At 38.3% G+C, this 23,251-nt stretch overlaps 1 protein-coding gene across 5 annotated transcripts in view; it reads right to left on the reverse strand.

Moving 5' to 3' along the window:
* Pde7b (phosphodiesterase 7B) overlaps positions 1-23,251 on the reverse strand; it is a 307,395-nt gene that overhangs the window by 184,161 nt on the left and 99,983 nt on the right. The gene's annotated exons all lie outside the window — the stretch shown is intronic.

A 23,251-nucleotide genomic window follows, 5' to 3' on the forward strand; every position in this document is an offset into this window, starting at 1 on the left:
GGAGGGAGGTAGTATCCGTATTGATAAAAGAAATCAGCCTCTTTGGCTAGTTTTTAAGCTTCCTTTACTGCCGTTTCTCTAGAGCTGGAGAATGTCCCCCCATTTTCACATAATCAAGACTGAATCTCTAGATCTAAGATTCTGCAGACATCAGTGATGCTCTGAGCCTCTCAGATGTCCCTTTCCAATACTCCAGCCTGCAAATCTGCCCCAAAGTGTGGCCATGACTGTTGTCTTAACCAAAAACAGGATGACTTGACCTCCTTGTACCAAATAATGTAGACTGCCATCTTGTCGCTGTTAAGGAGCCAGTCTTTCTGCCATGGCTCAGCTCAGCTCACCACCCTCCAGATTGACCATAATTTTGGTAATTGCAACAGATGGACTGCAAGTTCTCTCAGAATACAAAGAATTCAAATATTTTGCTCCATATCTAGACATCTTTGTAGAGGTCTAGTGGTAGGTAAAGCCATCAATGCTCATTTTCTACTGCTTATATATGGGGTCCTCTGTGTAACGCATGTGTAGACAATGTATGATTGCAGGGCCCAAAATAGTGGAGGTGAACCAGCAGGAAGTCCAAGCCAGTGGACTATCAAGGCTAATAGCCTCAAAGTATTACCATACCATTTGAGATCATAGACTTTTAGGTGGTTATGAGGACTTTGACTGTCAAGGGGCAGGGAGAAAAAGAAAGAAAAGAAGAAAATTAGGGGGAAAAAGCTAAATAGCCCTAGGTCAAAGAATTGCATAGGACCTCTGAAATCTTTCTTGGCATCTATCGCTCTTTAAAAAGTGGGGTTCACAAAGAATGGCTGCTATCAAGAAATCACACAATAACAAATGTTGGGGGGGTTGTGGGGAGAAAGGAAGCCTTCTCCATTGTTGGTGGGAGTGCAGACTGGTGCAACAACTGTGGAAATCAATATGGAGATACCTCAAAGAGCTGGAACTGGAGGTTCCACTTGACCCAGCTATCCCTCTGCTGGGTATCTTTCCAAGAGAACTAAAAGAATCATATCACAGAGAAGTATGTGCACCCATGTTTATAGCAGCACAGTTTGTAATAGCTAAATCTTGGAAACAACCTATTTGCCCATCCGTTGGAAACTGGATAAAGAAGTTGTGGTTTTTCTATAAAATGGAATATTACTCAGCCATAAAGAGTGAGAGAATAGATTCATTCATAGGAAAATGGATACATATTGAAGATATACTCCTAAGTGAAATAAATAAGTCACACATATGTAAATACTGAATAGTTTCTCTGGTGTGAATAAACTGCAATAATATATAAGATCCTAATAAGATTACTGACATTGTGAAATGGAAAGAGAGGGGCTAAAGGTGTAGGGGAAAGGTAATAAAGGAAAAGAAAAAAAACTGTGAGATAATGAAAAGATGGAAATAAAATGTTTGTAGATGGGGAGGGGAGGAGGGGGTGAAGGGAGGGCAGGGACAAGGGGAAAAAATGAGAACCAAGACCTGTCATGTAGTGGTACAAGATCCCAACAATGAATGTAACTGTACTGTATCCCTAAAATGTAGCAATAAGCTCAATTAAAGCTGAAAAAAAAAGTGGGTTAAGTGATCTTCCCTACTTTACTAAGTGAAGCTCTATAGATATCTTTTCAGAGAGGAAGGTATAACAGAAAAATTCTAGAGACCTGAAATAAAAAAAGAATGGAAAACTATCCTTCATCTTCCTTGAGGTTGCTTCCTCTGTGCCCTGCTAACAGGAATCTCATCAATGTCTCTCCAGGGGCAGGTACTGAACTGAGCTCCCAGCATCAGTCATTGAGGGAAAGTACAACTGGCCCCTGAGGGCCATTATGAAGTTTGAGGACCTCCTGTGACAACCAGAGGATCTTCATAGCTCTCTCTGATCCTAATTTCATCCCCAAGTGGCCCAGAAAAGCAAAAGTTGACTTTTGAAGAATGTTACTTGAGGAATAAGGAGTAAAATTCCAGAAGGAATTTATCTTATATGTTTAATCACTCTTGATAAAACATCCGTCTATGATAATTCCCCATCTTCTAAGGGTATGCCAAACTCATTTTAACTAGTTTGATAATCTGAGAGCTAATAAATGGGATGTTTTCAAAAGCTCACTCTGAGTATCTTTCTCTGGTGTTTGCTGCCAGTCTGGGTAGTAGAACATCACCATTTCCGGACACCCTGAGGTCGGCTTTTGTGTTTCTGTCGTCTTCACCTAGGAGCAGTGGTGATGAACCAATGGCACCCATGTTTCAGTGAGCAAAGTGCTATCCTTAAAAGCTCCACAGTCCTAATTTCTGTGCCATCTGCTCCCTCACCTGGTTGGAGACATTACCTCCAGCTCACTGTCACATCTCACCACAGGGGTGGGTCTAGGTAAGGTCTTTTTCTCAACTCTCCCAGTACATAGTACCAAACATGCCACCCAAGGTGTCACCATTGTCAGTAACTCCAGTTCTCATGATTTTAGTTTTTCTTTCTGTTCTCATAGCAGCCAAAACTATAATTCTGCCTCAAATCTCCTTTAAATTTCTCAGGATGTTTTAATTTGAAGGTTTGATGTACCCTTTGGTCTTCTGCCAACTTTCTTCCTTTTTTTTAAATCTATCCTTGGAGAAATTCAAATGTGCACACATTCTTGTCTGTGATGACTCTGTCCAAAGGCAGAAGGGAAGTGGCTGGATTTGGGACTCTAAGTTTTTCTTTGCAGGACCTAGTCACTCTTCACTTTCCTCAAAGCTTATACTCTTCCTAGTGAAAAGGAAGTACAGCTTGTGACATTCTTCTGGGCAGGGGAGGACAGGAGAGTGGGTAAGGGAAGTGAAGGAGAAGCCCTAAAGCAGAGATTGTACAATGGCGGCCTGGTGGAGTTGGATGAATTGTATTTAAAAGAAAGAAAAACCAATGACATTAGCTGTCAACATTTACACATCAGCATATTTTACATGGACATCCGAATTTCAGATCTTCTTAAAAAACATTAGCGGTCACTCGTCACATGGAGACCGCACCCCCCATGCCATTCTGTGGCAACAGCTGAGCAGGAGATACTTGTGCAGGTGGGGCATGTGCTCTCCAGGTGGCCATAGGGCCACCAACCACTGTCCTGTGTATTAAGCCCAGTCACGTGCATGTTGTATAGCTCCTTTCTGGCTCCTGGAGACAATGAATTGCCCGATTTCCAGGAGAAGACCTGGGTAGGAATATTTGGACATTTGCAAACCTACTCACGGAATCAACAGTAGCACTTTGGAAATAACAAGTCTCTAGCATGGCACATGCCTACTGAATTGAGGCTATTTTGAATCTGTACAACGAAAGGTTAGAGGAGGACTAACAGGACTATAGACTTGCGAGATAATGGTGATTGTATAGTTGTAAAGAAAGCTATAAACCTGATTGAGTTCAAATATGCGCCGTGTCTTGTCACATATTCCTGACAGGTTGAGAGTATACTTTCTGAGAATAAAGTGCTTATTTATTTGACCAAAAATGCTACTAAAAATGATACATACTTTGCAATCACCCAGCCTGTAAAAGAGAGTCAGAAAATTGCATGAGCAATGTTCCTAAGTTTTTGTATACGAGTTATTTGAGGAGAAACAGTTCACTTTCTTTTTTTCTCTTGAACCTGGTACATATAGTGACATTTCAGTCTTTGAATATAAATCATTAAAATTTTGTGGTATAATTGGTTGGTTCTTAGGATCAGTGTCTGAGAATATGTTTAACATACCAACAAAATGAAAATAAGAAAAGTCTAGCATTTTGAAGCTAAGTAGAGTGAACTTTATACACATACACATTTGGTTCATTGAAATGAGATGAAATTGATAGCATTTAGAATGATACAGGGCTATTTTGAGGATTAATGCAATAATATATGGGAAGCACACAACACTGCCAGGCAACTAAATGTGCCCAGTAATTGTTACTTATTGTTATAGATGATCAATTACTATCCATTGTATAGCAAGTGATTAACCTTGCTCTAGCCATCTGAAAATAATGTCTTCAGAACACTATACTACCAAGATTTAAGAAATGGTTCAGTCTTGGTCATTGATTAGTGTCATCCACCAGCATATAATTTCTGAGTCTAAACAAAGAGAGAGAAAACCCTTTGGCCATGGAGAATGAATTGTTTGCCTGCTCTCACGAGTGGGGGCACAAACAGTTGAGGCACCACAGGTAGCTGGTGGGGCTTCAGCTTGGACACTACTCTCTACTAGGAAACTAAGCTGTCTAACAGGCATCTTCCAAAACATAATTTGTTACAGAGAAAGGGACAATATTTAATGCATAAAATAAGCTTCAAGACACACACACACACACACGAATCGCCAATGGGTAAACGTTTGATGTCACTAATGAAAAGGAAAGCAAAAATCAAAGTCTCAGGAGAAATCACCTTAGACCTGTCAGCAGGTGTTAGTGAGGACATAAAGAAACTAGGACTCTGTATACTGGTGAGAATGCAAAATGGGGCAGTTGCTGAAAACAGTATAGGCATTTCTCAATATGTTAAAAGTATAACTACCATGCCATCAAGCAGTCTCACTCTTGAATATTTATCCAAAAGGACTAAAATCGGGTTTTCAAAGACATGTTACCACTGGCGCATTGTGACACTATTCGTAATAGTCACGCTGTGGAAATGACCTGAATGTCAATCGAGAGATGAATGAATATGGAAAACGCGGTAGATAGATACAATGGACTGCTTGCTGCCCAGTGTTTAAAAAGAAAGAAATTCTAATCTGTAACAATGCATAGGATTCTAATAAGATAGTACCAAAAAAAAAAAATTAAAAATTAAAAAAAAAAGAAAGAAATTCTGCAGTGTGACAATATGGGTGAAACTTGAGGGCATTATGCTAAGTGAAATAAGCCAGTCACAGAAAATCAAACATTGCATGATTTCACTTATATGAAGTGTTTAAAATAGCCAAAATTACAAAATCAAAAAAGGAAATGGTGGTTGCTAAGGCCTAGGGAAAGGGAAAATGGGGAGTTTAAAAAAAAAAGAAAGAAATTCTGCAGTGTGACAATATGGGTGAAACTTGAGGGCATTATGCTAAGTGAAATAAGCCAGTCACAGAAAATCAAACATTGCATGATTTCACTTATATGAAGTGTTTAAAATAGCCAAAATTACAAAATCAAAAAAGGAAATGGTGGTTGCTAAGGCCTAGGGAAAGGGAAAATGGGGAGTTATAATCATTAAGCATCAAATTTCAGCCCAAAAGATGAATAAGCTTAACAGTACTCTATTGTAATACTTAAAATTTTCTAAAGGGTAGAATATGCCTTAAGTGTTCTTATAGTAATGAAATAAAATTAAATTAGACTGTGTTACAAATATATACATTATATATATATATATATATATTCCAAACGTTTGGGAACTGGAAAACTGTTTTAAAGGCAATTTCTTCATTCTTTTCCTATACACACTCCCACACCAACTTAGCTATTCAAAGAACATCATCATTCAAAGAACGTCATCTGTCTGCTTTAGTTTTCCTTTCTCTTTTTTTATTAGGTTTATTGGTACTTTGTAGGTATACAGTACAGTTGCAATATATATATTCCAAACGTTTGGGAACTGGAAAACTGTTTTAAAGGCAATTTCTTCATTCTTTTCCTATACACACTCCCACACCAACTTAGCTATTCAAAGAACATCATCATTCAAAGAACGTCATCTGTCTGCTTTAGTTTTCCTTTCTCTTTTTTTATTAGGTTTATTGGTACTTTGTAGGTATACAGTACAGTTGCATTCATCATTGGGATCCTGTACCCTTACATGACAGGTCTTGGTTCTTATTTTTTCCCCGTCCCCTGCCCTCCCTTCACCCCCCTCCCTATTTACAAAGGCTTTGTTTCCATTTTTGCCTTCTCTCATATTTTTCTTTTCCCTTCTTTCCTTTCCTTTACCCTTCCCAATTCCTTTACTCCTTTAGCCCTTTTCTTCCTATAGTTCTCCTTTCTTTTTAGTACATCATCAAAGATCAGAGAAATCCCTTGGTTATTTCAATACGCTACACAATTTGATGTGACAGTGCTAGCTAAGATAGTTTGCTTTTGACCACCTGAATACTGATTTATAGTCAGAAACTGAACTTATTATTTTTTAAAATAAAAGTCCTGGAGAAAGGGTAATACTTCCTGTCCAAACAGTTCTAAGAAACATGATGTGATGTGTGCGGAGCGGGGAGGGAGGTGGATTAGCAAATAAACACACTAACTTCAAAGGTTTCCGTCTTGTTTTCATATAACCTAAATGAGATTAGATGACTTGTGATTTATGCTACCACAATCTTCCGTTGCTTCCCACTTTAAATAAAAGTATGATTATAATTGAGATCATATGAACTTGGATATATTTTTTTTTTTTCGCTTCTAAAAAATAAGATGGATGGCTTGGTGATTGCCAAAACCAACTTTCAAGCATACTCATAACATCAAGCCTCTTGGCCCTCCAGCTACACGTCTGGTTAGTACTATGCACATTTACTGTTCTACAACTTCTTACCTATTGTGCCTGAAACAATAACAGCAGCAGCATCAAGAACGACGAAACAACTGCAACTAACATTAGCACAAGGTTTTATATTTTGAAAAGTACTTTGACTTGCATTTGTACTTTATTTGGAACTCCCCGCAGCACGCTTGCTGGGGTCGGTGCTGTGGGTATGATTTATGATGAGGAAGCTAAGGCTCAGAGATTGAAGGGACTTTTTCTACTTCATGAAACTAAAAAGTGGCAGAGCTACAACTTATACCAAAGCTTTTCCAATCCTGGTCCAGTGATCTTTTTACTCCAACACTCCAACTCAGTATTGTCACTTTTTTCTGGGCCAAAAATAAAATTTTGATTCTATGCCATGTGCTCCCAAGAGCTTCTTCACGTGCTTAAATACTGTTCTTTCTCCTTGGGAGGTTCCTTCCCTAGATTACTAAAATCCACTCTTCCTTGGAGAGAGTCTGCCCAACAGAGCAGCTCCCCTCCTTCATACTGTACAGTCAATGCTCTGCATCCTTGGTCTCATCTAACTGCAGATCCAGAGTATCAGGGGACAATTGCATCTCTATCGAACACTCACAGGATTTCTTTTCTTTGTTATCATTTCCTGAACAATACCGTAGAACAAGATTTCCGTAGTATTTACATTACATTAGGTATTATAAATAATTTAGAGATAGATTAAAGTGTATGAGAAGATGTGTGTAGGTTATATACAAATATCATGGATTTTTATGTAAGGGATTTGAGCATCTAAAGATTTTGGTATCTAGTGTGGGGGGACCTGGAAGTAATCCCTAAAGGATACTGAGGGACAACTATGTAGGTCCAGCGTGTCCAAATTTCTCTCAAAAAAAAAATGAAGACAGTGATCGTATTGGATTTGGGTTTATTCTAATGGTCTAACTTGATGACTTCTGTGAGGATATTACCTCCAATAAGATCACATTCTGAGGGAGTGGGGATTAGAATTTGAACACGTGACTCTCAAGGGGACAAATTTCAACCACAACTGCCCGATTTGCAGCCATGGTATCCTGTACCCCTTATCCTCCTGTCCCCATCTCAATTAATGGTATCACCATCTCTTCAGTTGCTTAGGCCAGAAATTCACAGTTCTCCTTTGTCTTCTGTTAAAATATCCAATTCGGCAGCAAAAGCTATGAGTTCTACCTTCAAAATATTGCCTGATTCCCAACTTCTCATTGCTGTCTTACAGTCTTTCTAATCCAAATCATTAATTTTCTGCTCAGACTAATGTCATTGTTCCTTTCCAGTGCTCACAATGCAGAATCTATTTGTCACATGGAAGTGTGATCTCTTTAAAAGATCATTTATGCCACACCACGCCCTCTTTGCAGCACTGTATTTAGAACAAAATCTGAAGCCGGAATCATGCATTAAGGATTTGCTATTCAAAGTGCATCCTGGGGACCAGCAGTGCCAGATCAAATAGGAGCTTGTTAGATGCGCAGAATCTTGGGGTTCATGTCAAACCTGCTAAATTAAAATCAGCAAATTATCACCATCCCCAGGTGATTTGTGTGCATGCTAGAGCCTGAGAAGCACTTTTCTTAGAGGACCCTGCATGATCTCACCCTACCGGCATCTTTGAACTCATTTCCTTCCAACCATGCTTCCTCTTGTTCATCTGTTTCCTGCTTTGGCCCCCTTGGTATTCCCATCATTCCCACCCCTTGTGGTACTTTCTGCCTGGAAAGCCTTCTTAGGCACTACCCTCTCTAAAAGAGTCGCCTCCCCTCATTGTGTCATTCTCTACATCCTTAATCTGTTTCGTACTTTTGCATAGTCTTCATTATTACCTGAAATCAGAATTTGTCTTTTATCTGTCTCTACCAGTGAAATGTAAACTTCCTAAGATTGAAGAAATCGTATTTCATTTACTGCTATTTCCTCCTGTGCAGAGAAGAATGGCTGGCACATAGTAGGGGCTAATAAATATTCACTGAAACAATATCTGGTCTTTCGGCACAAGGTAGAACTTGGTTCCCTCCACTGAGTCAATTGTTTTCTCTAGCAAAACACTCTTAACCGACTGTTGACTGTAGCATGGCATTTTACTAGTTCAGCACTGCCTTTGTAATACCCCACCTGGGACTTTTTCCTTTCCCTTTTCATCCCTTCTCAGTCTCTCTTCCCAGGAACAGTCATGGGATTCTTTTCTGTTGTATAGCTCATTGCGAATGGCTCAGAATGAGGCAATGGGAAGCACCTACTTAACTTTCCAAAGCAGTATGAAATTATATAGGCTTATTAATAATTTTATTGTATGGCAGGTAACTTCTGAAGCGTCTGGACCTGGTCCTGAAGTTCTTCATATCAAAGAAAATTTAAAAACTCCAACTTTACTATGAAAGTGTGGCAGTCAACTCTACCCAGATGGTGACAACATTTCAAGCTTGGCTTAGGAGCTAGTGACCTTTATCTTTTCATCTGTGAAGCCTTTGCTTTATAAGGTACCAACAAAGATTCTGAAACGTGATTATGTGCCAATGAGCTCAAACAAGAAAATTTCTTTTTAAAAGATCTCCCTAGAAATACACATGCACACACTTATACAGTATAAGCAGCTCAAACTGAGATGCTTAAATCATTTGTTTTAATACGAAATTAAGTCTGCTTAAGTGTTGCCCAAAAGTAGCCCCTTCTTAACCAGGCAAAATGACTCTGCTAAGACCTTTGAAGACCCAAGGAAAATACCCTTATAGAGATCATTGGCTGCCTCTATTCTGAGTCTCCTTGGCTTGGGAATTTACAGCCTAGGTGGACAGGCCTGGCTCAGATGGCACTGGCTCTTTTATGTCTCTTCTCCCATGATCTATTGATTGATTGACTGACCGATTGCAGTACTGAAGATTGAGCCCAGGGTTGTTGCAGTAACCTACATCCTCAGCCCTTTATTTTTTATTTGAAGATAAGGTCTCTCTAAATTGCTAAGTTTCCCAAGATGTGCTTGGACTGGTGATCTTCCTGCCTCGGTTTCCCAGAGTGATGGAATTACATTTGTGTGCCACTGTGCTTGTTCTCATGGCCTTTTTAGTTTCTTCTTTATTCTGGTCTTCATTCTGCCATAAGGTTTCCTACACTGTTAGGATGTCTTTTGGGGAAAACAGATAAGCCAAACTGTTCAAGCTCTTAAAAAATTAAGCAGCACTAATTATCACAAAGTACAACTATGGATATACAAGGTCTGATCAAAATATACAGTGAATGTTTAAATTTTTAAAATAACGATGCACTCCTATTAATCCCCCTCAAAGTACTCCCTTTCTCTTTAGACGCACAATCATTCCTGCCACTTTCTGAAGCAGCTCTGAACGTCCTCTTTCACGAGTATTGTTACGAGGTACGCTAAAAAGTATAGTGAATGCTGCCGAGTGCCATCCCATGGAAAGGCAGGGCCATAAAAACATTATGTGCGTCTTCATCCATCTTATTCACTGAATCTGGCGCTGTGCAAATTCTGGCTCTTCCCCAAAGTCAAAACAACCGTGAAAGATAAACATTTTGAATTGATTCAGAACACGGAGGCAGCCATGACAGCACAAGTAAAGACATTCCAGGAGAGGACTTCCAGAATAGTTTCAAAAAGGGGCAAGAACAATGGGATAAGTGTTTTGGAAGTAAAGGGGGATGTTTTGAGGCGGTTGAATGGTACTGTGTCTTTCACTGTAATAAAAAGGATTTAAATTTAAACCTTCAGCATATTTTGAGATAACACCTTGTAGGCTCTAAAAAGGACATCAGGAAATTAATCACAGGAATATTTTCTGGTCGAGTCGGTTTTTGCCCAGGATCAGAGAAGTTGTATTTGATCTGAGGTTACAGATTTGTAGGCTATCTCCCTCGCAACAGTATCTTAGCAGTTTGAAAACCAAATTCTAGCAATTCTGTCCAATTATTTTTCAGCTGATGGCATACTAAAGAAAAAGCTAGTTCACTCTACCATGAGTTCTAGGTAAAAAGTGATGGTACTCTGCATATACCTGACACTGGCTTCAACAATGTTTTTTTTTCCTTTTCACTTTACTCATACCTTATTTCATGGGCCTATCTAGGGAATTGCTGGGCCTGTTTGAAGGATGATTAATTGAAACAAGTAGAGGCTACAACATTCTAGGGGGAAGAAGCTGGATATGAAATTGGGCTTCTTGGCTTGCTACTGAATCTACCTGTTAGAGTTTCTCTGATCTTATCAGAGCTTTCACCAGGAAAAGCAGGAAACAGCTCAGCATGGAGGGCCAGGTTCCAGGTTGATGTAGGACCTTGAATATTTTTAAGAAAAATGCCACTACTGGGAAAGAACCAGGCATATCCCATTCTCTGCTATCACTTGAGCCTGCAGAGGTCCAGGGCTGCTGCACTAATACTAGAAAATGAAAACACTGTGGGATGGACATCACCAGTTTATTCCCATCTTCCTCTACTAACAAGCGTATTTCTAGGATTACAGTAGACATTCAGTAGTGGTTGGGTAAGCTCGTGGACAATTATAGACTATATTTGAGACTCCTTTTCACTAAGTTACTTTATAATAGATTTGCCTTAGAAATATTCTTAAAATTTTCTTCAGAGGTAAAATTTAGGGGGATGAAAGTAGAGGGGTGCTAGTTCTCACTGCTTTTTTTTTTTTTTTTGGTATTGGGGATTGGACTTAGGACCTTGCGCTTGTGAGGTACAGTGACACTAAGCTAAATCCTCAGCCCAGTATTCTCGCTTTCTAACCAAATAAATCTGAGAAAGAGCATTTGGGTCAGTCCGTAACTCTCAGAAAAAAATGGGCTTTCAGAGAGGCCAAAGCCAGTCTGCCATTGGCCAATTGCTTGTTAATAATGCTACCACAGCGTGACTCCAGGAGGCACAGCTCATATTCCCTCCTAGGTCAAAACAACCATGGAAGTTGTGAGTGCACAATTTTCCAAGAGTGTAGAGACTCTGCTCTGACTTAATGAGACTTTCAAATCTGCTTAACTGCTAGCATCTACAAATATATATTTTAAAGATAATAGAAAAAGGGGAGTTTTCTCTGTGCTCTGGATTTTAGTGAAATTGGTTTCTTGAGTAGGCTGTTAACTATCATTGAAAGCTACTATTGAAGAAAGGTAGGGAATCAAAGAGGGGAAAATAGAAATAGAGAGAGCTTCCCTACTCCCATTTTTAAAAAATGGGGCCAGGCTAAAGACAAGTCAAACAAAGACATAAAGGCAAATCAAATAAGTTACCAAAGAGGGAAGATTTCTAAACATGAGATCACCAATCACTTCTGTTGAGTCTATTCCTTGTAAAAAAAGGGGGTGGGGGGAAGATCCCTCCAATGAGCTTTCCAAGATGAACATTAACCCTGTTATTTATCTGGAAGTTATATAACCCATGGCATTCAATCTGTTTACTGTTACTCCCTTGAATATATCCTTTCAGGGCTCATTTCAGGACAATGGAAATATCCTGAAAGTGTTACTCTTCCTTTATTTTGTTAATTTAAAAAGTCAGTGCAGCTAGTGTTCTAAAATGGAAGCCATATCACAGAACATCAGAGCTCAAAATGTACTCTGGTTCCTACAATGACCACCCCCAATCTGGGCTCTCATAATTTCTCATCTTCTACTCCTCATTTTTGGGTTTAGGCACACTTGTCTCCTTCTATTTGGCCCTCCTGGCTCAGTGTTTCTTCAGGCCTTGGCACGTGTGATTTCTTGTTTTGGCACTCATAAAAGACCCTGGATATGTACACCTTTTCAGGGAAAGATTGGCTGTTTTGTTGAAAATTGGCAGCACCATCTGTACTTCTACCACATGGCTCAATCGTCACAGGCACTTCTAAATTATTTCTTCCATATTACAGCAGTCCCCCATCATCTATGGTTTTACTTTCTGCATTTTCAATTATTCACAGTCAACTGTGGTCTAAAAATATTAAAATAAAGAAGTACTTAAAACAAACAATTTTTAAATGGGGTGTCATTCTGAGTAGTATGATGAAATATCTGGAAGTCTGCTCCATCCCACCCAGGACATGAATTATTCTTTTGTACAGTGTATCCATGCTGTATATACTACCCTCCTCTTAGTCACATGGAAGCCACCTGGTTATCAGATTGACAGTAGCGGTATTATAGTGCCTGTGTTCAAGTAACTTTTATTTTACTTTATTTTATAATGGCTCAAAGAGCAAGAATACTGATGTTGGAAATTTATACATTATATTGTGATACTAATTTATTACTAATTTTTCCCCAGTACTGAGGATTGAACCCAGTGCCTCCGCACTGAATTACATCATTGGTCCTTTTAATTTAGTTTAATTTTTTTGTTTTGAGACAAGGTCTTGTTAAATTACCTAGGTTTGAATAGAATTTATAATCCTCCTGCCTTAGCCTAACAGAGGAATGTTGAGATTCTACTCATGTACCATTGTGTCCAGCTTTAGTTATTATGAATCTTTTACTGTGCCTTATTTATGTTAAAATTTACCATAGATATGCATATAAAGGGCAAAATGGTGTATAAATAGGGTTTGATATTATCTTTAGTCTCAGGTACCCACTGGGGGTCTTGGAATGTATTCCCCACAGATAATCAGGAACTACTGTGTATGCCATACTTTAAAATAATACAGTATCTAATTTACTTATTTACACTGTTGCCTGTCCATTTACTTTCTGTTCCCATCCTAGTAGAATCTAACCTTCAATGGTAGAATTTTGGTCTAGTCTATTTGCTGCTGTTTTTCTGGTGTCTAGACAAGTACACATACTTGGGAGATACTCAGCACTAAATTTTTTTTTTTTTGAAAAATCCATCATTAACAGGTCATGTAGCCATAAAATACCATGCTGTAAGCTCTGCATTAAAGAGGGTCAGACTATAAGCAAAATATTATACAAAACAACATTTTCCTAGTCTTACTAATTTATAGTGGTACATTAGAAATCAGTATATTGCTGTTATTTGACACTGGCCTTTGGAATCACAATGATTATAGGTACAATTGAAGTATTATATATATTTGAGAAGCCACTGAACTTCCTTCCAGTGTGCTAGTTCCCTTGAAAAAATGGGCCAGAAAAAAACTTATTTGAAAAGTAGGTGGATTGCTAAAAGGGATCACAACACATTTCAATTTTTCCATGAGACACAATAAACCAGACGATAGAGCCTGAACAAAGACTCGCCTGTCTCTTAGTTCTGAAGAAAGTTCTGTGCCAGGGTCCTGTCCCTGATCAACCGTTCAGGGCCTCTTCAGAGCTTGCCAGACCTCAACTGCACACAGCTCTGAGCTCATTTCTCCAGTTCTTTTATTTCTTTTTATGTTTTTAAAATTCATACACAGGTCTTTTTTATGCTACTTTTTTCTATTATAAATGTAATACATATATATGGAAGGAAAGTTATAAAGTACAGAAAAAATATGATGAATCAAATAAAATTTACATGTTTTTTCCTACCATTCAAGATTATATACACACACATACATGCACAACCATTTGCATTTGGAGAAACATAATATATTATAAGTATATAGTTTTTTTCAGCAGGATTTTCCTCTACTTGAGGCAGACTTTACGTCATCCAGAAACGTTAAGCTCTCCCTGTTTCTTCTCCAATAATAATAGTAATTGATTGCACAAAATATATGCACACATATTTTATTCCTTCAGACAAAACTCTGTTACTTTTCGGACTCCAGTTGAGATGAAAGGAATAGAATAGAGGTCTGGAACTTGCAATTATGCAGATAATTATACAGATCATCTTTTATCTGCTAGACTAATGAAAGCTGCAAAGTGTCCTAGTGTAGTTGAAACATGTCTGGGTAACACCTCAGGAGGGTCTCAAAGGTACACATATGTAATGTGTGTACATGCGCATGCTTGTGCGTATATATGCATGTAACATAGAAGAACCCAAGTTATATGGCATGTTACAATTTTGAGAACCCAAGAAAGTTCCATGGTGTCCTGTTCCATATTGTGTGACATCACTTGTGCCTTGATCCCTGACCCATTCTTTTATTTATTATTTTTTTATTTATTATTTTTTGGTTTTTTGAGACAGGGTCTCACTATGTAGTTCAGATTGCTCTGGAACTCACATGTGGTCCAGGCAGGTCCTCCTGCCTCAGCCTCCTGAGTGCTGGGATTACATGCATGCGCCACTATGCTCCGCTTGCTTATTATTTATTTATTTATTTGTTAGTTAGTTAGTTAATTTTTTGGGCTCCCTTACCCATTCTTAATGAAACAGACTACTAGCATGTATTCTGGAAGGCTTCCATCTGCTATGGAAGCACAAATTTCAGTTACTTGACTTTCATGTTGTTTTGAAACTTCTGTGATATGTCAAGGGTTGGCTGTTAATAGATGGCATCTTGACTTATATTACAAGGCACAGAATTGGTGGAAATAAGGCAACAATTGATCTCTGAAAATTCTTTTTATTTTCTGTTAAATGACTTTGTGAGAGGAAGTTTAGTGAAAGTTCTGACCCACCTCTAAGGTGTAGAAACTGGCATGTGATAACGCCATGTCATGGTTATAATTATAACCACCTTTCCATTTGTGTATATCCCATCACAAGATAGAGTTATCAAAACTTTGGCACTTGTCAAGTGTAGGTTTTTGCAGAGCAAACAAACAATCCAAAGCAATCATGAAAAATTAGAGAAAGAACCTAAAATCTCTTTTATTATAAAATAACTACTCTTTATTAAGCATTTGGAAAATATAGAGACAAAAAAAGGAAATAACAATCATGTTTGATTCTACCAGCTGGGAATCCAAAAACATTTTTGGAAACATTTCTATTGGAAAATTATAATTCTTTCATTTTATTCAGTGCTGATATTGGCTCTTTGTAACCCTCCTGTTTCCATCAGCACATGCCAAATATTGAAAGAAAATGATAGAAAGGCCAAATAAAAATACATATCTGCTTCCTTCCTACAATAAGTACATATACAGTCCATGAAAACCACCTGTGAAGGTTGAGTTTGGAAATGCTGTACCATGTGATGTCATAGTAAGGGAATAGACTATTTCTATTTTTTTTGTAGAATGAGACATCTTAACTATAACTTTTAAATTAATTTTTAAGATGCCTTGACTATAACCTTTTAAAAACATCTTTGCTTTCTGTAGAGCACAACTGAGAAGAAAATACAAAAATTTCCCATATGCTAGTTGCTCTAACGCATGCACAGTCTTTTCCACTGTGAAGATCCCCGATTAGGGTGGTGTAATTATTACAAATAATGAACCTACACTGACACCACAGAATTATCCAGAGCCTGTAACTGACATGAGGGCTCACTGCTGTTGTATAGATTCTGTGTGTTTGGACACAGGCACAGTGACACTTATCTGTCATTATGGTGCCATACAGATATTTCACTGGCATAAAAATCCTCTGTGCTTTGTCCTCCCCCTTCCCCAATTTTCATATTATGACTTCAGATGTATAAAATCTTAATTATATATTCCTTAGTAAAAGAAAATAGAAATTAGTCAACTTAGTGGAAAAGAGTTTTTAATGATGAATCAGAGTTTTGTTTATGGGTGGGTAGGTACTTAGCAGGTTCATCCGTGGGACGTTTATTTCCAAGTGTTCAACAAAGACAAACCATTAATTTAGTTCATGCAATAAACTGCACCAATGCTTTCATTTTCATTGATAATGAACAAATACAATTCATCTGTTTTATTACTACAATCATAACTTGATGATTTATTTACATAAATGCTAATCATGATTTTCATTAGAGGCTATTACATAAAATGAGGTGAATGATGAATTACCTATCTTAATTTTCTAAGATAGTTGTCTAGAGTGTTAAATTATTTACGGGACTTTTATATGCTCCTGGGGGTAAGTACATTGGTATAGCTAATTTGGAAAACTATTTGGCAGAATCAGTTAAAGTTGACCTAATAGTTGCAGTTCTAGGAAGATACTCAAGAAAATGTATAATTTTGTGCACAAAAATATTTGTACAAGAACTTTCATGGATGTATCATTTGTAGTAGCCTGAAATTAGAGATGCCAAATGCTTATTATTACTAGAATTAATGATGAATAATCATACTCACATGCAAGTGCACACACACACACACACACATACACACACTGGAATACTGGATTGCTTACAGCACTGGTTGGCAATATTTTTCTTTAAAAGGACATGTATGAATGTGCTAGGCCTTGGGGATCAGCTGATCTCTATCACAACTAAACTCTGCCTAATGGGCACATCTATGTTCTAATAAAATTGGTGACAGGTCAGACTTAGCCCATGAGCTATAATTTGCTAATCAAACAAACAAATAAGCAAAGAGAATGAACTACCTCTGTGTGTAAGAGAATGGATAAATCTCATAGACCATGTTAAGTGAATGAATACAGACAGGAAAAAGAATATAGAAAAAAAATGTACATGTACTGATTACCTATAGTGAATAGAATTATGTACTGCAAACATGAACTAAAAAGTTTTTAAAAAAGAATATACTTTTAAAATGTCATTTATATAAACTTTATAATTAGGGATAGAAGTCAGAAAGTCAGAATGGGATCTTTGGGAGAAAATGTCTGGGAGTAGGTATAAGGAGATATGTCTATTAGTTTTATGGATTAAATATGATGTGTTTCTTAGACTCACTTTTGAGAGCTTAATCCCCATGCTGCATTGTTCAGAGAAGGGGCCTAGAGAAGTAATTGAATCATGAGAGTGCTAACTTCATCAATAGATTAATCCATTGAAGAGTTCATAGATGAATGGGTTATTTATTAGGACGTGAGGCCTAGCTGGAGGAAGTGGGTCACTTGGGATGTGCCTTTCAAGGGTATATCTTGTCCCTGGCCCCTTCCTCTGTAGCTCTCTTGCTCCTCCTCTGCTTCCTGGCTGCCATGAAATGAGCCCCTTTCCTTTGCCATGTCTCTATCACGATTCTCCTGTGTGATAGCAGGCCCGCGAGCACTGGGGCCAAGTGATGATGGACTGAAACCATGAGTGAAAAAGAATTTCCTCCTTTAAATTATATCAGGTATTTTGTGACAGCGATGAAAAGTTGACCAATACAATCAGTCTGTCTGGTTTTATGTGGATACTTTAACTTTGTAAAAATTCATTGATCTGTACTATAAAACACTGATTATTTCAGTATTTCATTAAAAGGAAAACATTCTTTAATTAAAATAAACTAATAGCTAAATAATAGAATTAGAAATGTTAATAAATACATATGTCATAACTTCAGTTGTTGAAGGACATCAGGCTATTACAAATATAAGCTTAGACACATGTATGTACATTGTGAGTTCTTATTTTCTAATGTTAAATACATTAACTGACTACTTTGTCTCTTAAAGATGCTAACATTTGAAACTGATCTTCTAAGATGCTTTCTGCATAGGAAAGTAAAATAAACATAGGCAGTCACATTGATTTTTTTAAACAATCACATCGCCATTTCAGTGGTACAATTGCTACTGGAGAAGAATATTTTGTTGATTAGTTATGACCTAGAAATGTGTACAACTCTCTGTGGTCACATCTGAGATCTGTCCCCTGAATTTCTATCTCCTGGCACGTGGACCAGGCTGGGAGAAGTTATCATCTACTTTGGGAAGAATAGGAGCGAAGAGTGGATAGGGAGAGAGGTTAGATAACAGCTACCAAAACAGTTAGAAGGAATAAATTTTGGTGTCCTGTGATACAGTGGGATCACTAGTGTTCACACCTATTCTACTTTATGAAGCTTTGGAAGGGAGGAACGTAAAAACTCCTAATGTCAAGCAATGATAGGGAGAGGAAAATGTTAATTATCTTGATTGGATCAGTGCACACGGATGCTTTGAAATATCACACTGACTCCTAATAATATGTACAATTAATATGTGTTAATGAAAAAGGTTTCATTTCCCTTTTACCAAACTCTCAATCTTCAAGTCCTATGAAAGCGACAGCTGAAAGAATTAAGCCCCTTTAGGGTTGAGAGATCTGCTTAAGCCTCTGTGATGACCAAGTTCCAAATGTTTGTGACATTATGCAAAGCAGGCCCATAGTCATTCATATCTGGTCACTCAGAGTCATCCTGACATTTCATTAGCCACCCATTTTAGAAAATGATTTGTAAGGAAGACCTTTTCTGATACAAAAAGTGAAATAGCAGACAGAAAAAGTGCCTTGCACACAACTGCCTGGTGGGATTAATTATTAACAATTCCATTCTATAAACAATATAGTAATTCAGGAAAAAGATGTGAAAATTTTCCTGAGAAACATGGAAAATAAATTTTTGAATTCAATGTGCTCTTCCAAAAGGTTCAATTACTTTTTCCAAAATAGTTGGTATTCTAGAAAAAGGCAGGATAGTGAAGTGCATTTTAATAAAAATTTCAGAAAGCAGTTTGACATGGTAAATCTTTAAATGTATTTACTGTACATATTTCAAAAAATTCTGATTTGCATCCCATGATTATCACTGAACAGTAAGGATATTGCTATTCAGCAACCTCATGGAATTCTGTTCTCTATGAACTCTTCTGGTATTATTACAGTTATTCATTGAATACAGATGTTTCAGCTAATCATGGAGGACATGTATGACCATGGTTCCATGTCATTATAATGGAGCTGAGAAATTCCTATTGTGTAGTATTTTTTCTCTGCCATTTCTAAGTTAGGTATATCTAGATATATGAGCATCATTGTGCTGTGATTGCTTGCAGTACTCAGCATGTAACATGCAATGCAGGTGTGTAGCCAAAGAACAACAGAATGTACCATGTTTTATAGGTATGGAGATAACTGTCCTGTCTGGGCTTGTGTAAGTACACTCTCTAATGTTGCACAATGACAAAGCAAACTAATGATGCATTTCTCAGAATGTGTCCTTTCTGTGAAGCAACACACACCTGTATTCAGAAATATGAGAGCATCTTTTTGAATGAAACCTTCAATTTTCTATTGTGACAGATAGAAATAAAGTTCCCAGAACCCCAAATTTGGATGAAGATAAAATAATGATTTGCTGGATTTCCCAATGTTGACTTTTTTATTAAATTGTAACTCATAAAATGCTTAAAATGCTGCCTAAACCGCAAATGTACTAAGCTAATACATAGACTACCTTAAAGTTGACAAAAGAAATCTACGCATCATTATATATAAACATACTTTCAGATTTGCCTTCAAGATTTTTGCATTAAAAATAATCAGTAGTTGAAAGCTTAAATGAATCAGTGATATGTGAAAGCTTTGGTATTATGGTGTCTGAGCTTCCATACCATTTGCTAGCTACTTCTTTGGAATGGATCTTGCGAGTTAATAAATTATCTTTTGGGGTTATGGGTTTGAAAGAGAAATGTTTAGATTATCTTTTGTCAGAAACACTGAAAATGTTTATCTAATGTTTTGGCATTTAAATATGGCAAAGATGGCAAATGATATAATAGAAACAAACATTCATTTATTAATGCTTTAAATTTTTCTTCTTGTATATCTCTGAAAATTTCTAATTTATGCATATTTATAATCTGCAAATATTAGAAGACCATGTATTTATAGCTGGTAAGGCAGATGGTTTGATATTGACAGCATAGGACGTCTTAAGCTTCCTTGAGTAGCCAGCCAAATGAAAAATTTAAGAGGTAGAAACCTACAATGAAATATAACCTCTGCTCCCTCCAGTAAAAGCCTTAAGGTGAAGTAGGAAGAAAAGGTGCAAAGGGGAAGGGGAAGTGGGAGAAAGAGGGGCAAAAGAAGGGAATGGAATTAATATGAGAAAAAAAAATGGAAACAAAGTCTTTGATGATCGGGAGGGTAGAGCGGTTGAAGGGAGGGCAGGGGAATGGGGAAGAAACAAGAACCAAGATGAATTATGTAAAGGTGCAAATTTCCAAAGATGACTGTCATTATATTATTTACCTTAAATGTACCAATAAAATAATTTAAAAAATGAAATTGTGGAACGTTAAGAAGAGTGATGTATGCAAAGCTTCCTAGGAGGAGGCCTCATCTTCAGAGCATACAGCCTCAGAGTACATCTGACAAGAGGGCAAAGTGAACTATGGCTGGCTAAGAGAAAGTTTTGATGTGAGTGGTCAAGGGTGAGCCAGGGTGTGGAGAAGGTGGGTTTCCAGCGGTCATGTGGCTTCACACAAACTGGCGAGTTAATGCACAACTGAGAGAGGTCAGAGAGGTCCTCTAAAGGCACTGCAGAGGTCGGAGAAGATGAAGGGTGAATATATAACCTCATGCATTTCTTCAACCTTGTTTAGAAATTGTTTTTCTGCTTCTTTTATGCTAATGCTGAGTGCTAGGATTAGTAAGGTTAAGATAGAGACTTCCCTGAAATGTGCAGGCTAGATGGTGAAATGGAGAAGCGACCAAATACTTATAGTGTGGGAGAGAGGAGTGTGTGAGTTAGGGCCAAGGAGCATCCCCACGCAGGCAACCTTGGCTGGCCACTGGAGGAGGAGGAGAGCAAGGGGAGGAGACGAAGGAGTAGGAAGAAAAAGAGGAGGAGGCATCAGCTAAGGTGAAAAGGGAAGGGGAGGGTTTTCATGAACACAGAGTAGTTATGAAATGTGTGTTGGGAAATATGCATAGCTTAGATTTTCTGTATTTTTAATTTTAAAGGATGAGTGGTTCATAGTTGCTAACCTCAGCGAGGCTCCCCTGCCCCACCGCCCAGTTAGTTCTTTTACATTTCTTATAACTCTAGTTTCAAAGTAATCTGTTCCTTCCCACCTGGATTCACTCCTCCTCTCCTTACTCTCCTCAGAGTATCATGCTTTCTTCTCAAAAAGAGTAAAGCAACATGATTAGATGGCAAATCTGTCTCCCACCAGTCATTACTCACCCCTACCCTCGAGATGTCTCTGTAGCGGCTCTTCCTCCCCCATGTTGACCACCTTATCCCCGTCACAGGCAGTCTGAAGGCTCACCATTACTCTTTCTCCTTTGAAAACTTTAGCTACTTCCTCTACTTTCTATTCTCAGCATCAGCCAATACACCATCCCAAGAAAGCCTTCCTGACCCCACAATGACAGGTGCCGTCCTATCCCCTGCCTTCCTTTCTCAGACAAGCTCCTTGCCAGAACAGCATCCTCCTCAGCCCTTGTGGCTGCTTGGTTTTGAGCCTTGTCCCTTCTCTGCCTTTGAGCTGATTATGCTCTTGCTGGTGTCACTTTCAGGTTGCTAAGTCCCATGGCCACCTTTTGGCCTTGATTGTGCTTGATCCCCATAGTCGTTCACTCATCACCATGCCTTTCCATTCGAGACTCTCTCCTCTTGGCTAAGATGGCTGTTGTACCACTCTCTCTTGATTTCCCATCTCCTTGTCCATTCATTCCGAGTCTACCTTCAGGCTTCCGTAGATTTCCTTTTAACTTCCCCAACCTTTTGGGGCAATACCTTCAAGCATTCTAAGTTGCACCCCATGTCACTCTCTTCACCTTGTTGGGGGCAAACTCATCACCAATGGGTTGTCATCACCACTTACTTGCTGATCTCTCATCTCAGCTCGGAGTCCTCCATACCTAAGGCTTTCCTGAGCACATCAGATGTACTACTCTCAAATTCAGCTCCTCATTTCTCCCGGGTGTAAATCTGTATTCTCCATTGGTGGGGGTTGGGGGGCAGCACCTCTATTTCATAACATTGCCTATCCTTAGTCTATACTTAAGTTCCATCATTCTCTTGCAAAATTTGTATCTTGTGCTCTCTGTCCTTCCTGATATTGCCTCAGTTCAGGCAGAGCTCATCATTTCTCATCTGATAATTGCTGTTATTTCCTAAATTGGTGTCTCTCCCATCCTGTCCTAGGCATTCTCTACTCTAGACTACCTGTGCATCTCCCATGATAGCTCCTCTGCTTAATCACCCTGAAACAGTTATTTTGTCCTGTTACAGAGCCCATCAGAACTGTTCCTACCTTTCTCTCCCCACTCAGTTTACATCTTTTCTTTCTACTGTCCGAGCATAGTGGCCTTCTTACAGTTTCTCTAATTTCTAACAGAAATCTGCCTCTACGGGTTGCTTTTCCTGCCTAGAAATGCTGACACCTTTCCTGATAGGCTTGCTATTATTGCAGTCCTGGGGCCGTCTGCTGTTCTTTTTGGCCTTTAATTCTTTATCACCTCTTGCGCAGAGACCATTCCAACTTTCCTCTTCCCTTAAGACCCAGGCCCATGCTTATGGTGACTTCTCACGCAACAGTGCTATCTATCATTTGTGTAGTTGTCTGTGTCCCGCTAGACTGGGAGCTTCTTGAGGGCAGAAGGTAGAACTTCACTGCCTTTGCATTCCTGTGCTGCTGCACTGTGTGTACCTAATAATGTTTATTCATTGAACATATTTCCTAAGTGTATGAAGTAGGATAGGTTTCATAGAGTGGCCTTTCCTTTACCTTCAGACAGAAAATAAAGTGAATACAATCCTAGATGGATACTTCTATCACTCTTAGGTTTGAAAACTTTAGCCCTAATTGGCCTTTGTTTGCATTGTTATTCTGCAGCTAGCACATGTCTGAGCCCAGGCTCCTCCCTGCATTCAAAAGTGTGACGTTTTTGTTACCGTGGAAATGCAGCAACATTCCATGGAAAGCAACAATGAAACTTGTTTCTTTACACAAAGCAGTATTGATTTCCAAATTTACATTTTTAAAAGGCAGTAGGATTATGTAGAAGCCTTTAAAGCCAT

Source organism: Fukomys damarensis, unplaced genomic scaffold (assembly GCF_012274545.1).
Source record: "Fukomys damarensis isolate Sample0158 unplaced genomic scaffold, DMR_v1.0_HiC HiC_scaffold_14, whole genome shotgun sequence".
NCBI classification, from domain to species: domain Eukaryota; kingdom Metazoa; phylum Chordata; class Mammalia; order Rodentia; family Bathyergidae; genus Fukomys; species Fukomys damarensis.